This window comes from Diceros bicornis, chromosome 16 (genome assembly GCF_020826845.1).
Source record: "Diceros bicornis minor isolate mBicDic1 chromosome 16, mDicBic1.mat.cur, whole genome shotgun sequence".
In the NCBI taxonomy this organism is placed as follows: Eukaryota; Metazoa; Chordata; class Mammalia; order Perissodactyla; family Rhinocerotidae; genus Diceros; species Diceros bicornis.
This window is the reverse complement of record NC_080755.1, coordinates 55,060,298-55,079,595: the sequence shown is the minus strand read 5'-3', so window position 1 is coordinate 55,079,595 and position 19,298 is coordinate 55,060,298.

Below are 19,298 nucleotides of genomic sequence, written 5' to 3'. Positions count from 1 at the left end.
AGGAAAGTATCTGTAAGTCTCCGCTAAAGGTTTTAACACACACGCACGTACACACACACACACACACACACACACACACACACACACCAAAACCTAGAAGGGCTTTAAGGTTGCAACATGAATGCTGGTAAGTAAAGCATGTTGACTAGGGTGGCATTAGCCAGTATTTCTTCTTTCTCTGAACTTGCTCCAGGGAAACCCATTTCTGTTGTCTTAGGGTAGGCAATATGGAATCCGTACTGATTCCACCATCTACTGGCAGGCGTCCATATTCCACGAGAGTCTGCTACTTTCAAAGAGACACATCACCCCAGCCAGTTTCACGGGTTAACAATTCTTCCCATAGGGCCTTACCTCCTGCTCGCAGGTACTGCCAAATCTCACTGACCACTGCCAATTCTGTGATGTGGTGGAGACCTAGAACTGCTAAGCTTATTTTATCCCTCTAGGATCTTCAATCTAAATCATAGTAAGTCATGTGCTAATAGGGGACAATATCTCTGTAGTGGGTACTGTGGTGTACCACACAGACACCCAGCTTCAGGCCTAAAACATTCATTCACTGAGCTGCTAGGAATGTTGGGTGGTGTGTGTCCAAAGCTGAGTTCCTCGTCAGAAATCGCCCTTACCCAAAGGAATCTGCTTTGCTTGAGACTGTAACTCCTCTCCAGGTACAGCCTTCATTCAATGCTTGGTTCATGTGGGGGTATAAAGGCCTGCTCCCTTTCTTCTATTCACAACTCAAGTAAGCGTTATATGGAATTATCTAGAATCAGAAAATTGTTTAAGATAAAAAAAATTCCCCTGTTTTCAATTTTTCAGAAGAAAAATTGTGTAGAATTATTATTTCTTCCAAACGTGTTTGGTAGAATTCCCCAGTGAAGCCCACTGGGCTTGGAGTTTGTTTCATGGAAAGGTTCTTAACTACAAATCCAATTATTTTAGTGTAGCTCTATAGTCAAAAGTTATAGTATTTACATGGGTTCAAAAACAGTGTTGCTTGTGCTCCAGTGTCCTACAGTTTTTAAAGGAATATCAGTTTTTCGGTTCATTTTTAATCCAGACCCTTGTCCCCTCGTTCCATCCTTTCTCTCCTATATGGTAAATATGTGTACAGTAGAGTTAGAACTGGCAAGCAATTGATGACATTCTATAATTGTATTTTTTCCTTTAAAACTAAGTTCCAATTACTTGGTAAATCTTGTCCATCTAATTGTCTCTTTCTTTGGGAATGTTCTATTTTAGACCTGATTTCCTAAAAAACAGAGCCTGAGGCCAAACTCATGTGGTAATGCTTTATTGAGGGTGGGATTCAATTGAGAAAAACAAAATTGAGGGGGAGAGGGGCGTATGAACAGACTGTATTTCTCAGACTCTCTGGAACTTACCTGAGATATTCAGAGGTTCCAGGTCTCCTACCACACTGGATCTGGAATCAAGAATGTCTGTGGTTCCCACCAAAACCCAGACATTGCCACCAGGAAGGCTGAGGTGCAGATCACGATAGGAGATGAGGCCACAATGCTGGGGAGAGACTTCACAACTCTGGGATGGCCCAAGGCATTTCTGGGCCTCTCACCCAGAAAGCAGGGCAACCGGCTAAAACTAAAGTGACATCTAAGGTCAGGGATATTGGGGAGGGCAAATAAATCCAGACCGAGACAAGTTCACTGTGAGTGGCTTCTCATAAAAACAGGCTTCTGCTGAGCCCAAACACCCTCAGTTTCCTCTTAAAGTTCCCAGATATGCCTACTTGGGATATAGACACAGTTACATAGCTTAAGCTCAAGTTAGGAATTCCTGCCAGAAGCCTCTTTAAGAGGACATCAGGAACCTACTGTTTATATGAATTTAAGCACATAGCATACTGCTCTAGTTTTCTTCTACGTTTTGCAGAGCCTTGGAGAATCAGCATATAGGAAGGCTGCTCTGAGTCCTAGTTGTAGATATCCACCTGTTCCTACTGGATTTGGTATTGGTAATGGAGCCCAAGAACCTTTGCAGCCCAGGAGAAAAGCTGCATGGGCTTACAAATAGAGAAACTGTTAGTTATACTGTTAGAAGACAGGGTGCCATCGTGGCTTCATAAGCTCACGTGAATTAAGAGCAGTGGGGCACCTTAGTTTCGGAATTGTAAAAACATCTGTCTTGAGCATGGTTCTTCAATGGTGCTCTCTTCCACCCTTCATAAGCTGACGTTTCCACAATTATTAGAGTAATTTCCAGGTTTCCGAAATAAAGATCAAGTTAACTCTTGACAGTGCTTTTGCTTCCCTGTTCCTCATTCCACTCAAATTCCTCAGAAGTATACTGCCTGGGACTGTTCCTGTCACCACTCTAGCTAGAGTGCCTATTTTGGAAGAGTGCCTACTATGACAAGACCAAGATTTTGACAGGAGCAATGCCATTTTCAACCCTGGTATGGTGGCTTGCCCTCCAACAGAGGGAGCCCTCTGAAGCAGTATCTGCAGACAGTATCCATTTAGAAACACCTGTCAATCTTACCCTTGCGTGGAACATGGTGGAGTTCTCTTTCTCTAAACCTAACAACATACCATTTGGGTAAAGATTCTCCCTAAGTTAGATTTCTCTAAATAGTATCTCATCTGTTTGGAAGACTCTAAATCTTCTTTTTAGAATTTAAGAATTTTAAAAAAGCATTCATTGCCCTCAGTTATGCTGGCTTCAGGTGCGGATTTCTTTTTCTTTTTCAGAAGTTTATATATTCATTTTAAGGATTAAAAAAGATGGAGTAGACATAAGCTTTCATGTTCATTTTCGCAATTCTCCATCTTTGCAGAAATCCCTTATGAGTGTTTAAATAAGTCATTTTATCCTGTAGCACCTGTACAGCTAAAGACTAATTCTTACTGACTCCAACAGAAGTCATTATGGTAAGTTTAATTTTGCATCCATTTTAAAAGCAGAGTACACAGCTGGGAACTCTCTTAAGGGCATCTGTAACACATACTGCATCCTTCTCCCTGTAGACTCATTGTGTCAGGCCTAAGACTCATGGCCTGTGGCTGACACAAAAAGCTATATATATATATATATATATATATATATATATATATATATATATATATATATATATATATAAAATACAAACTGAAACTCAAGTGCCCCCAATGAATTATGCTGTGAAACAATTTATTGTGCCTACCTAAAGATTCATTTTAAAGAAATGAAAAAAGCAAGTCATTACTGTGTTTTCTTTCCTCTGCTGGCACTGACTCAATATTTCAAGTATGAAAAAAATGAATATAGTGATTGTTTCATTCTTGATAAACGATAAAAAGCTGAGAAATTGCCCCCCAATACCTGATTCCAGAATTTTGGGGAATCTATACAAACTGTGTAGAACACCTCCCATTCCATTAAAAACCATCCTGAATCTCCAGATCTCAAAGACAAACTCTCAAACTATTGTGTTCCTTCTCAGATTTCCAAAACAAAGGCAGGTTACATATGCAATACTGTTTGTTGGAGGTTGACAGCTGTATCCATTTTTCTTTTGCAGTGGTGGGAGGGAGTTGTGTTTGCACGACTCTAATTTTTTGCCATACCTCTAAGTGCATGCCTCAGTGACATATCATTAATCGACAGAAATGAACCTGCTGGGCCCAAGCGTTCTGACTGCTATCGCTATACCTAAATCCTATGCCTAGCGTCCAATTTCATTACAAACATAAGCAAAAATGTCTAAAAGCAAACAAACAGCAGCCAGATAAAAAGCATTAATTGAATTGCATTCAACCTGACTTAATGAATCCTTTAACCAGCAGACATAAGGTGGTGAGCAGTTTTAGGGTATCTATTATTGTGAACTTAAATTGATGTAGACAAACAAAAGGAAGTAACAAACACATAGACATAACTCAATTAACAGCCATTGAATTGTATTGTTTGGATGAACTACTTGTCAGAAATTGTTAATTATCCTTAGCTGCAGAAAACCAAATCAGGAAACATCTTCTAATTAACTATTGAACATTATTTTGCTGGTTCTACATTGCTTTGTATTTATAAATGACTAAATTATTTGTATATATTTTTATGTTTTCCCCCATTAAGTTAAATCAATATGTATTACCCTCTTCATTTTAAAGATGAATCAATTTAGGAGAAGTCAGAGAAAACCAACTTGTGCAAAAATGCTTAACTAATTAGACGACCTATGGTTCTCAACTCAGGATTGTATCACCTGTTGCATATCATATTAGTGAGAAATAATTTTCCTTTTGTACCTCATTTATCAGATGTCTCTCTTCTGCATTGACTAAGACTCTTGCCCAGACCCTTTCTCTACACTAAGATATTTTGTTTTTTGGCTTCATACCTCCTACAACTTTTCCAAGGTCATAACAGAGTTGGCATCCTCATATCACACACAGGAGCTTACATCTTCATTCTTCCATCCTCAAACAAGAGTACAATTTCTTATGATTCCCTATAATTGTGGCAGGTTAACTCATGGAAGCATCCAGTGGAACTGTTGAAATAGTTAATAACTATCTTTATGCAGCTGGTCTAGAATTCTGAAAGAAAAAAGTAGTTTGCAAAAGAAGAAAAAATTAATAGTACTTCCTAGTGCTATTGTGGAAAATAATCTAATTATCAAATTTAAATTCTGTGGCCCATTTAAACATGTAGGCACTCAATTAATGCTTGCTATTGTTTTTGTTATTAAGGCCTATCATGAGGTCAATCCATTCCTCTATATTTAATAAATTAAATTAAATATTTAATTTATTAAAATTAGACATGTAAAACATATTTCAGGTTCTCCCAAAATTATAGTACTGAACATGGGAGAGATATGCCAGATGGGAGAGAGGAGTTATTTATTTTAAAATATCTATAGGGGATAATGTATTGTTCAATTTCAAAATCTCTTAAGTATTACTTTTAAAAAGTAACTGTGTCTTGGTAACTAAAAGAGTATATATTGGCCCCTATGCTTCTCCAGCTGTGCTGCCAGGGGTACTGAAGACAAACACATTAGTACTAGTGAATCTCCAGCCAGTTCTAATCATTCTCCTCCATTCATTTTTAGGCCCAAGACTGTCAACCCCCAACTACCATGTTTAAATCAAAGAAGAAAATTAAAACTATTGTGGGACAAAAAGACCTTCCCTAATCTTGTAATTCTTGAATTCTAGGCAAGGGTTTGTCTTTTCTCCAAGACTTGTCTGCTCTTTCCTAGCTTAATTGAACCAATGGCTAATGTTGCAACAATCACGGATATTAGGGGGACTAATAGATTTAGAAAAAGTAAAAGAGAAAAAGCTAATAATGTGTGTGGTTGAAAATCATAGAAAGAAAAAAGTTACTCATATACAGCTGATTGAATAGATTACCAAAGCCATTCTGAAAGGCAACTGGCTATAAAATAGAAATTTAAAATGTGACTGTGTTATGATCAATGTGTTTACTTCTAGTACTTCTAGTAATCTAGTCTGTAGAAATACAGAAACAAACACAGAGAATTTTGCTCTTGTAAGTGAGAGAAATCTAACTCCAGCTTAGGCAAAGAGGGGTATTCACTGATTTACCAAATTGAGTAAGGAAATCTGAAGAAAGACAGGATGGTTGACTGGGAAATATGAGAAACTAAGGATTAAAATATTTTCAGTATTCTCTGTCTCTGTCTCAATTTTCTCCTCATTGTCTCTTAAACATAGAGGAAAACATAGCCACCGGCGGATCCCAACCTTTTCACCTTGGAGCATTCACACCAGAGAAAGAGGAGGTAATTTAGAACAAGTTCCCATAACTGGTCCAAACGATGTGGCAAGGAAATCTGGGTCTTGTAAGAAAATCGTTAATTTCAAGGTTACCATTTATATGGGGGTGGGGATACACCTGAGATCGCTGTAGAAGGAGAAAGGAGGAGACTGGACAGAAAAATATATGTATTACATATGTAGTATATGTATTATATGCATTAATATATGATGTAATATATCATACATAAAAATCAATACAAGTGGATTGTAGAGCTAACCATGAAAGATAAGTAAAAATCTTCTATTAATAATATAAAATGTTTCCATGGATATTTGATAGGAAAAGTTTCCTTAAGTGGCACATGAAAATAACTAATTACAAATACAAAGCTTGAAAAATTGGACTACATTAAAATAAGATCTTCTGTTCACCAAACTCATGGTTAAGAGAGTGGAAAGACAGAATGAAAGGATGAGATGATATTTTCAACACATGTAAGTGATAAAGTACTTATAACTGCAATATATAAAACATTTCCACTAATTAATAAAGTAGAAAACACAGACATGATCTCCTAAAACAATGTGAAAGAAGCTTCAAGTATCATTTTACAAAAGACAAGTCCAAATGGTCAATAAACACAAATCATGCTTTGCTCCAGTAGTTATCACTGAAATTGCTTAGAGGTCACTGTGCTCCTCTGTATGTGCCCTGTTTTACCTATAATTTCAGCCATGTCTTTCAGTCTTCCTAAGACAGGATTTTGCCTTATGGGTGTGTCATGTATTTCCATCTTCTCCAGGGCTTCTCCAATGTCAAGAAGACCAACAAAAACCTGCAGGGTAAGTATGGAAGTGCAAGGAGGATGGGGTAACACTCTACCAAGCAAGGACTAGAGTCAATGAATAATTAGTTGATCCTTGAGTGGGCAATTCTGAGTGGCATTCTGTACACTCTTCAGAAGGTCCTGGGCATGAATAAGCCCTACTCGCCCACAGTGCTGACCTCAATAATACATGTTTAGACTAGGTTTTCACTTTTCCATCACTCCCTAAGGTCCTTCATTCCTGCTTCCTTGGACTGCATCCTGCATAAAGTTCATTTCTTAAGCTCTGCTTTCAAGAAGAAACTCAACCTAAGACAGACATACAAATTAAGGCCACAGTAATATCCCTTTAAGCACACATCAGAATAAGTTAAACTAAAACCTGGAGTTGGTGAGGATATGGAACAACACTCTCATACAGTGCTGGTGGGAGTGCAATCGGTATACATATTTTGGAACATTCTCCAAGATAGACCACATACTGGACCAGAAAACACATCTTAAAAAATAAAAACAATAGAAACCATAACTTGTATACTCTTAGGTGGAATTACACAAGAAATCAATAACAAAAAGATAGCTGAAAAATCAAAAAATACTTGGAAACTAAACAACACACTTATAAGTTACACATGGGACAAGAAAAAAAATCTCAAGAGAAATTTTAAAATATTTTGAACTAAATCAAAATGAAAATACAACTTAAAATTTGTGGAATATAGTGAAAGCAGTGTTTAGAGGGAAATTTATATCATTGAATGAACATGTTAGAAAAGAAGAAAGGTCTAAAATCAATAATCTAAGCTTTCACTTAAGAAACTCAAAAAAAAAAAAAGAAAAAGGAAATTAAATTCGAAATAAGAATTATAACAGAAATAAATAAAACTAAAAACAGAATCAATAGAGAATATCAATGAAACCAAAAGCTATTTCTTTGAACAACAGGATAAAATTCATGTCTCAAGCCAGGTTAAGAAAAAGAGAGGACCAAACTACTAATATCAGAAATGAAAGAGGACATGAATACAGATTCCATGGACATTAAAATGATAATAAAGAAACACTATGAACAACTTTATGGCCATAAATTTGATAACCTGGATGAAATGGACAAATTCCTTGAAAGACACAATCTACCAAAACTCACATAAGAACTAGACAATCTGAGTAGGCCTATATCTATTAAATAAATTGATATAATGATCAATAATCCAAAACAGAAAGCACCAAGTCCAGATGGGTTCACTGTGAATTCTATCAAACATTTAAGAAAAAAATTATACAGATTCTCTACAGTTCCTTTCAGAAGATAGAAGCAGAGGGAATACTTCCTAATTCATTCTGTGAGGCCAGCATTACTCTAACACAAAATCAGACAAAGACATTACAACAAAAGAAAACTACAGATCAATATTTCCCATGAACATAAATGCAAAAACTCTCAACAAAATATCATCAAATTGTATCCATCAATGAATACACACCACAAATAATTATACACCACAATCGATTGGGATTTATCCCAGGTATGAAAGACTGGTTCAACATTTGAAAATCAGTTAATATAATCCATCACACCAACAGGCTAAAAAACAAAAATCACATGATCATATCAATAGATGCACAAAAAACATTTGACAAAATCCAATATCCATTTAAAATAAAAACTCTCAGTAAACTAGAAACAGAGGGTAACTTCCTCAAATTCATAAAGAACATCTATAAAATCGACAGCTAACATCATACTTAATGGTGAGAAATTAGAAGCTTTCTCACTAAGATGAGGAACAAAGCAAGGATGTCCCCTCAAACCACTCTTTTTTAAAAATGGTACTGAAAGATCTAGCTGTTACAATAAGAAAAGAAAAGAAAAAGTATACTGATTGAGAAGAAAGAAATAAAGCTACCTTTGTTTCAGATGATATGATTTTTTATGCAGAAAACTCAAAAGATTCAACAAAAATAACTCCTGAACTAATAAGTACTTATAGCAAGGTTGCAGGATACAAGGTTAATATATAAAAATCAATTCCTTTCCTATTTACGAGCAATGAACAAGTGAAATTTGAAATTAAAAACACAATACCATTTACATTAGCACCCCAAAATTGAATACTTAGATATAAATCTAATGAAATATGTAAAAGATCCATATGAGGAAAACTACAACAATCTGATGAACAAAATTAAAAAACTAAATAAATGGAGAGATATCCCATGTTCGTGGATAGGAACACTCAATATTGTCAAGATGTCAGTTCTTCCCAAATTGATCTATTGATTCAATGCAATTCCAATAAAAATCCCACAAGTGATTTTGTGGATATTAGCAAACTAATTCTAAAGTTTATACAGAGAGGCAAAAAACCCAGAATAGCCAACACAACATGGAAGGAGAAGAAAAGAATTAGAGGACTGACACTACCTGACATCAAGACTCACTATGAAGCTACAGTAATCAAAATAGTGTGATATGGGTGAAAGAATAGACAAACAGATCAATGGGAGAGAAGAGAGAGCCCACAAATAGGCCCACATGAATATGATCACCTGATCTTTGGCAAAGGAGTAAAGGAAGTACAGTGGAGCAAAGACTGTCTTTTCAACAAATGATGCTGGGCATCCACATGTGAAAACATGAAATCTAGACATGGACCTTAGACTCTTTGCAAAAATTAATTCAAAATAGATCACAGACCTAAATGTAAAATGCAAAACTACAGAACTTCCCCATGATAACATAGGAGAAAATCTAAATGTCCTTGGGTTTAGCAATGACTTTTTAGAGAAACAACCAAGGCACAATCCATGAAAGAAATAATTGATAAGCTTGACTTGCTTAAAATTGAACATTCCTGTTTTGCAAAAGGCATGGTCAAGAAAATGAAAATACAATCATAGCCTTGCAGAAAATATTTGCAAAAGACTCATCTGACAAAGGACTGATTCAAAATATATAAGAAGTCTTAAAACTCAAAAATAAGAAAATGAACAATTCAATTTAAAAACGGGCCAAAGACCTTAACAGACACCTCACCAAAGAAGATATGCAGATGACAAATAAGCATATGAAAAATGACCCACGTCATATATCAAGAAATCGCAAATTAATACAACAGTGAGACATCACTACACATCTATTAGAATGGCCAAAATCCAGAACGCTGACAACTGACACCAAATGCTGGAGAGGATATGGAGCAACAGGAATTCTCATTCATTGTTGGTGGGAATGCAAAATGGTACAGGCATTTTGGCAGCATCTTATAAAACTAAACATATGCCGACTATATGATCCAGCAATTGTGCTCCTTGGCGTTTACTAAAGGAGTTGAAAACTTATGTCTACATAAAAACCTGCACACAGATGTTTATAGCAGTTTTATTCACAATTGCTAAAACTTGGAAGAAACCAGGACGTACTTCAGTAGATGAACGATAAATAAACTGCGTTACATCCAGACAACCAAATATTATGTGCTAAAATGAGATATCAAGCCATGAAAAGACATGAAGGAAACTTGAATGCCTGTCACTAAGTGCAAGAAGGCAATCTGAAAAGACTACATGTTATACAATTTCAACTATATGACTTTCTGGAAAAGGCAAAACTATGGATATGATAAAAAGGTCAGTGGTTGCCAGAGGTGAGGAGGATTGGAGCGATGAATAGGTGGAGCACAGAGGATTTTTAAGGCAGTGAAACTAGTCTGCATGAAACTAGAATGATGGATACATGTCATTCTATATTTTTCCAAACCCATAGGAAATAAAACACCAAGAGTCAACCCTAATATATTCTATGGACTTTGGGTGATAATGATGTGTCAATGTAGGTCCATCAATTGTAGCAAATATATTATTTTGGTGGGGGTAATGGGAGTGGCTATGCATCTGTGGTGGCAGGGGAAATATGGGAAATCTCTGTACCCTCTGCCCAATTTTGCTATGAACCTAAAACTGGTCTAAAAATTAAGTCTACAAAAAAAAGAAAATCATAGATGTGAATACCGTCAAATCAGGATAGAGTGTACATTTGCGGGAAAGAGAATGATAACTGTCTGGAATGGGGCGCTAGGGGGCTTTCTGCTGGTGTTAGTGATGACTGTTTCAAGTCTGTTTCTTGATGTGGATGTTGTTTACACCAGTATTTGTTTTGCTGTAAACCATTTAGCTTTACATTTCTCTTTTGTGCACCCTAACAGTATTATATTTCAAGGCAACAAATATTGAAGAGCAAACAAACAAAAACAGATGAATAAGACAAGGTCTAGAGAGTAGAAGAAGTGTGCAAGGGGATAATAGTATAGTCTTTCCCCATGCAGAATTAATGCCCCATTTTGTTCCCAAAATAAAATAAGAAGGCCATTCAGTTGAACGTGGTGTGTTTCTTGGCCCAGCACAATGAATGGAGAAGGTTATCCTTACCACTCAGACTTGACCACCTCCTGGGAGCTATGCAAGGCCGCTTGTATCCCAAAGCTGGCCTGCAGTCCACAATGTGTTTATGGACATTATTTTTAAACTTGCTCACATCTACAATAACATTTGTTGAGGATATACATCACTGGGTCTGGATATGTGTGTGAATTCTGTCACCAGGACTCTTACTCATCTCTGTCTTAAATCCTGAGGTTAATCCATGAATACCTTCCTTGGGTTTTACTATGATTCTTTCTTCAATTTTATTATTTTCTCCATAATATATTTTGATTTTGATCTAAGACACTCCTATATTAATTGCCAAACCTGTTTACTGAAAGAAACATGCCGTGGTCAATTTGCATCATTTTGAATGGGATTATTGGATAGATGTATTTAACTCTGAGCTTCAGAACCCTAGGCCTACAGATTTACGTATTACAGTTGTTTGTGGACGGGATTGTTCCTGACTGAGAAGATATCAAAGATAAGTTGGAGTTAGGTGGTCCCATATGGTAAGATTAAAGTGCTACAGGTGAAATACAAATCTTCCTGCATAAAAAAAAAAAACCCACAAAACACATAAAGCAAATTTTAAAAAGCATTATTGCTTGAAATTATCTGTTTATCTATTGTTAACTCATCCAGAAATCTTAATATAATGTTCAGAAAATCGAAGACTCTCTTTACTACAAGTAATGATTACTTTAGACCAAAGGTTAACTCTTTTTAATGATACAACATTATGATCTAAATGATGCAAGAAAGTGATGAGTCATTTAGGACCTTATCTATTATCTCTATTTAATTATTTAATGATGTAACAAAGGATTTCCATGAAAAGTTTTTCTTATGCCTTGTGTAAAGAAGAGGGTGAGTTTCTTCTGGCTCTCCTTTTATTCTTAGATAGATATTCTTAGATCTCTGTAGGCATAGATCCAGAGGGACCACAATTTGTTCACCCTTCTTTGCTGGTTGTAGAACAGTAATCCATATAAGAACCAGAAGGCTAGGTTCTACACAGCCCAACATTATTTTAAGACAGAATGATGGTTTATATAGCTTCCTTAATTTAGAAAGCAACTCTAAGATTTAAAACAAAATCTAAGAAAAATATTAATAATAACCAGTGAAAGTTAGTATGTGATAACACATTTATGTTCAGCAAAAACATAAATAGATGTAAGTTATCCAGAGAAAAAATCCAATATGTGCTAAGAAAACTTCAAATATTAATATTCTTTGACTCATTAATTCCAATTCTAGAAATATTGTGCACATAGATGTGTGCACAGGGACGCTCATGTTTATAACAGCAAATCACTGGAAACAAATTAAATATCCAAATATAGTAAAATTATAGTTTTCAAGAACTTAAAAAATATTTAATAGTTTTTGAAAAAGGGAATTTAATATATAGCAAAAATTGTTATGTATTTACATATTCCTAAAGATGTCAAATTTTAAAATATAAATGATATATGCAAAAAATCACTGAAATAGAACTCTTTGCCAAAATGTTAACAAGGGATATCCCTGGATTGTAGAAGAGTAGAGATAGCCTTTTCTTTCTTTCTTTTTTTTTAATTCTAAACTTTCTACAATGACATGCCCATAAAAATTGATAGTGAAAGGAATAATACCGAGAATCTCTTGTTCCTGAAGTTCATACATGCCCCTCCCTCATTGTGGTGTCCCTATAGATTTAAGAAGCACAAGGTTTCAATCCCATGTGTGGTGTCAGTACAAACTTATGCTTAATATTTTAACAGCACTTATCTTAATGTGCTCTTCGGCACTTCTGTGAAGCCAAATTTTTTGGAATTTGCAATGTGTTTATCCTAGAGCCTATTTTCCCCTTGCTTTCACACATGTATCCTTAGATGACTAAATTAGCTTTTTGACTTCAATATTCAGCAACCAGGATCCTGTGTGATTGAATTCATCAGCTCTTGTTTTCCCACTATTGAGATAAAGGTGTTTGTTTAACAATAGAATATTTTAACCTGGCAGATGAAAAATTGTCACTTTGACAACAGTGTTTGATGCCAAGTTAAACGCACACACTGGCAGTTATCTCAGGGTGTTAACTGTTCTGTAAACATATCCAGGATTTTAAGACAATACATTAATATGTGACTGGAATTCAATGACTATTTTAAAAAATAGATCTTTAAAAAATAGATCTGAAAGGCAAGATTGTATAATGGGGCCAATTGTGCTTGTTAATTTTTACCGCCCATCTTGGTGATGCAGCAAGAAACCAGGATTATATTAAACAACTAATATTCAAACAGGAATTATCTAATATTTACATTTGAACTTTGGTAAATTTGGAAAATTCTTAGTCATTTTCACACTTTAATATATATAAAAAATAGCAAGAATAAGTGCTAGAGTGCTCATGGAAGACAAGAACTCTTGAGTTAAAAAAACAAAAACAGAAAATGAACATTGACAACCTCGCACTGGTGATAATCAACTGATAGCAATAATGTTTTAATTCCTCGTGTTTCTAATATTGTTGCATTAAGCAAACTGAAGCAGTTGAATGGAGAAAAATGCTTTGGTTTCCAACAACCCAGCCTTAGAGACATCACTTGTGATGTAATAACTTTGGGTGAAGCCGGCCCCACTTCTGCCTACATGCTTAGTGGAAAACCCTAAGAGAATTGGATCTTTGTCATGATATGAAGCTTCCCTGGTCCACATACTCTCTGCTTGGATGAAGCTTTATGATTCAACCTGTCCCGTTCCTGAGATCAAGACTGAATTGGGGAAATAAGTATTTTTCAAGCCGTTTTTCCAAGAGGAGTCACCCAATTTGCATCTATACTGAGTCACTTCTACCTTGAAGGATAGTGCTGGGGCCGTGAGATTAGCTGCCTGCTATGGGTTGTGGGCACTAGAGGAGAATAATTAGTTTCTCAATGTCTTGTGTTTATTCACAACACTCTAATAAATAAGTTTATTTTTAGGAAACTGATTCTAAGTGCTTAATTCTCAAGGCCTATATTATTGAGTTGGAAACTGAAAAAGCTATATCCATTTTTTATTATTCCTCTATTCTAGATACTCAGTAGGTAGCCCAGATAGCCTCTATTAATTATCATTTACTGATCAAAATAACTCTAAATGATGAGAATAGCATTAAATCTCCACAATGATGATATTAGGTGAAGAAACTGAAAATGCACGAGCGTTAACATTCAAAGCAAGGATTTGAACACAGGCTTATTAGACTTTAGGCCCTAATTTTTATGATTATTCTTCTGAAGCCCCCTTTTCTATTCTCATATACAAATTCTCCTGTATTTAGGACAATGAATAAAGAGTTATCCATACTTGTTCCAAATAACTAAACCTTACATCATGAAACAAACACTTGTAATATATTAATAATTCTAATAGTTGTATATGGTTCTATACACACATGATTTATAAGACAGAAATAAAATTAAATGATTACTTATTTGTATTTCATATTTTATAGACTTTTTTATAAGACAATATTGAGTGTATCAAACTCTCAATTGGTGGTCAGTTGCCCCTCAGGTTGGTTTATTCCTATAGGAACTGACTTGGACCCTATGCTTTCTAACATTCTTATATTTGTTTTTTTTGGGGGGGAGGAATATTGGCCCTGAGCTAACATCTGTGCCCATCTTCCTCTATTTTACATGTAGGATACCTGCCACAGCATGGCTTGATAACCGGTGTGTAGGTCTGTGCCCAGGATCCAAACCTGCAAATGCTGGGCCGCCGAAGCAGAGTGCGAAAACTTAACCACTATGCCCCTGGGCTGACCCCTATATTTGCTTTTTATAGGTTTATTTTCTGGCTATTAAGCTGCTCATTGGTATTCTCAATGAGCAGCCTGTATGTCTCCTCTTTCTAATCTGTTCTTTCTAATTACCTACAGTCTGAGATCTTGTATAATCTTGATTGTTAGACTTGTGTGTAAACTGAGATAAAACAATATATGTGTAATGATCAGAGAGGCTCTTCTATTAGTACAAGAGAAGAAAGTTCTATTTTGTGTGTGTTAGTATTATTGACTTGAAGTCTGCTATTTTGGCTTCTTCCAGATATTTGAGTTTGTTAGTGATGTAGGGAACTAACAGAGAATTAATAGAAATGAAGGTAAATTGCAAAAGAGAGACTTGAAGAGAAAACTGTTGGAAGTTCTTGGAAAATTCATTAAGAATACAAACATTCAAGTATTTATGCAATTTAAAAATCTCTAGAAGATACCTCCCATTAATGAGCAAAGTGCAATGTACAAAATGCAAGACTTGACTATACCACCATGATTCTAAAGAAAGAATAAGAAAGTATTTCCTTTGAATATCAGTCTAATCTGGTATCACAGTTTGTTTCTGCAAGAGGAAAGGAGAAGTTCTCTACTCCAGAAAAATGACTCTCCATCTGCTTCTGCCAATGTCCACTCCTTTCCTTCATTTTCAGAAAATGGAGGAAACATTCATCTAATTTTTCAGAATGTAGAATATAACTTGAGGGCATATATTCCCATGTGTAAAAACCATTTGAATTTACTGGCTTCCTTCCAAGGTATGACCCCACCTACCGTCTACATTTATGTGAGGGGAAGATCCTTAAGAATGCTTCCATTTAGGAAGGCATGTTCTCTTTCCTCTCATCTCCCATAGATTGCGGAGAGAGAAACTGACCCAAGCCTACCATCCTAAGAAAGATATTTCTGGCTATATTTTACTCATTTGAACACTTTAAGTATATTGGCGACTCCTCCAGTTTCCAAGATCATGCACGCCAGCTGAGGATTGTATTTTCTCAAAAGTGAGATTTAAATCTTAACGGAAATATTGGCCCATGTAGGCCTCCAAACTGAGGTATGTGCCTCAAGCTGCTCACTAGAATTTACTACCTACCCAGTTGACAATAAAATGACATGTTGATTCTAACTAACTCTTACTCCTTTTATATAGCTCCTCTGAAGATTTCACTGGAGGAGAGGTGATTGGCAGGACAGGACTTGAGAATCCATTCATTCTTTAAGCAAGTGCTGTCAAACATATCATAACATATTCAAACGCCAACCTTGCTTCAAAAATCTCTAAATGTACATATGAATTGCTTTACTGAGTATCCACCACTGTGCTAGCGATGATAATGATGAGTATGGATAGGTTTAGAGTAATAAGTGAGGACAAAAAAGAGATTTTGTATTTGTCGATCTCATTTAAAGAAATGATAACAGTTTATTAATCTCTGCTTTATGGAAACATGAAAGGAACCCATGAACTAAACTTTGAATAAGACACATTATTCCTTCTAATGAAACTTGCTCAGGCTCTCTCCCTGTTTTCCCCAACGTGATATGAAAAATAACATTTTCATCAACCTATTTCACAGCAACGTTGGAAGACCTTGTGACATAATATGTCTTCATTTAAGGAATAGCATTCATTAAAATACAAGTTCCCAGAAGGCAGAGACTTTGCACTCTATTAGAGCTGTATTATACTTAATGCCTTTTTCTTATATGGCATCAATGATTATGATGATAATACACAATGTCCAACAGCAAAATGGCATATGTCATAGTGAGGTTGTTTGGAAACTCACAGTTGTAAGATTGAAATAGTTGCCTGTTGGCTAGTGCATACTCCGATAGGAGATAAAAATGAATTGCGTTTGTCTTCCCCACAGTGATGTGCTTACTAGAGGAAAGAGTAAGCAATGTTTTAGATTCCAGTCACAACTTGACAAAAGAGAACATAAAAATAGGTGCTTACATGTTGTTATAGCACAGGGAGTCCAAAAACGGACTTCTCTCCAAGGAAAAACAAGTTACTGAAAAAATAAGTGTCCTCTAAAAACAAAAAACTGTTGCTCTAACCAGAACTACAATCTGAGGCGGGGAGAAGATGCAAAGCACAGACACGGAGCCAGGTGTTCTCCATGCAAGCAGCTGCTCCATAGTGATGCACTGTGTGAAACAGCCAATTTCTCAGCTACAGAGAAGCCCGACTTCACCCATGGCCAAGAAAGCTTTCTATTTCATTTGAACAATTCTATGAATGCGGGAATAGAAACAGTACTTTCTCCAATCCAAAAGACTACAGGGAAAAACCAAACATATCAAAGATGGCAGGAGAGACCTAAAGAGGGAATTAGCTACTCCTAGGATTGCTGCAAACTGGTGTAAGCTCTAGCACAAGGCACTTCAATTCTCTACCAATCAGTCCGCTAGTACATAAAATTAGAGGATTAGACAAATCATTCTAGCTTGTAATTTTTTACAGTTCTAAGCAATATAAGGTGAATAAATACCTTAAAATCATTAATATCTAATAAATTATGTTCTTCCATGCAAAGTCCATGTAATAAGTAAGGCGATTGATGTATTCAATGTATTTGGACAAATAGATAATGGCAAGAAAGGAGACAATCTCTCCAAATCCAAGGATTACACTTCTGAAGAACATTAATAAATTTGTTCACTGGGAAAACTAAAATTACTAAAAGGAAAAATGTAAGTGGAGAAAGAAAGCAAAAATAAACCATAGTGCCAAGTCTCTATGGAAACTCTGGAAAGTAAGCATATATGCCACAAGCAAGAGGCCAAGAAAAAAGAAGTGTTATAAGCATACGTTTTGTTAGAATTTAAAAGAATTTTAAAGAATCTAGCCACTATATGTTTAATAGCAGTACTCTCTAAAAGTGATTGTTCCACCAGCATTATTATTTGATGATATTGTCCATTGTTTCATTGAGATCCTGCTGATTCCTGAGCATCATGCCATCCCAGAAATGGAAGGACAATGAATGTCATGTAGTCCATTCCACTTGGTACTTAGCATTCTTACCAACAGGTCATTTTATGCTCTCTGTTTGTTCAATTGTATACGTCATGAACGATACTCATGTATGTTTGAAATGTGAGGTCGTGATTCACCTGACACAGGGAGCAATGCTCAAAATAAAGAGATGGGATCTTGCCGAAAAATCCTAGTCTCACATTTGTAATGAAACTTTTATAAGCATGTGTTATGGAAATTCCCTAAAAGATAAGAAACGGGATTTAAACCATCCCTATCCCCACAAAGGAGACTCTCAGAAGATCATTTCACATTCAGGAGACTTCCATGTCCCAGTGGAGACCCCTCTGACAAGAACTACTACATCTTCCGCAGGTCAGCAAGAAACCAATGTGAGCCAGCTATCCCATTGCATGCTAGAGACAATTGCTTTTAAATTATTTTAAAATGAGAAGAAGAAAGAGTTTAACCCCAAAACAGATTAAAGTTAACAATAAATGTAAGACCCATGCTAACCAATTTAACTTCTTATCAGACAGGAAAAAGGAGATGAACTCCAATGAAAGCCATGTTTTAGACACAAATGCTAAGCAGCTCATTTGTTTTGATTCACAAGCCATGTACTCTACCAGCTCAAAATGCGGATTGTTTTCCATGGTATCCAAACCAATTTTAAGCGACTGCAGGAATTACTTATAAAATGTGCAGAATAATTTGCCCTGTTTCTCCCTCACAGAGTAGTTTCTCATATCCATTTAGTTTTTATAGTAATGAGTTCTACGTATTTTCCTTCTTTGTGTTTTATCTTTTTGAATCTTCTTTCTCATATTCTTTCTTTCACTGGATGAATAGTCATTGAAGAGAAACCGTGTGTGCTCATAGTACTAGATACTAGATAAATAAAATGAAATAAGACATTGTCCTTGCCCCAGTCAGTTTTACAGTGGCAGAAACAAAAAGTAAATACAACACTCAATAAATTGTTAACGGTTCCATTTTGAAAGTATAATATTGTAAATTAAAGAATGACTAGGCATTGATGTCTACGGGAGGAGTGGAGGCCAGAAAACCATTGGGGGTAGTTAAATAGCAGAGCCACATATTGAGAGATGAGTGAGACGCGGTGGCCAAGCACTCTAGGCAGGAAATACGTTAGTTCTAACACTAATTCCACTGAAAAGTTAACTAACTGTTTGTGATACTTAATAACTGAAACAAGTAATTTTTTTTGTTTTCCTCAGATTTCTGAATTGTTTCTTTTTCCTCTCTCCTTTTGAAACTCCAATACATATACATTAGCTAGCCTGACACTGTCCCACAGCTCACTTATTGTCTTTTTTGTTTCTTTATATGCTTTAGTTTGAATAGCTTTTACCAATGTGTCTTCCAGTTCTTGGATCTTTGACCAGTTGTATCTATATTGCTGTTACTTTCATCAGATAGATTGTTAGTTCAGTAATTTCCGCTTGGTACATTTTTTTTTAAATCTGTGAATAAATTTAACTCTACTGAAA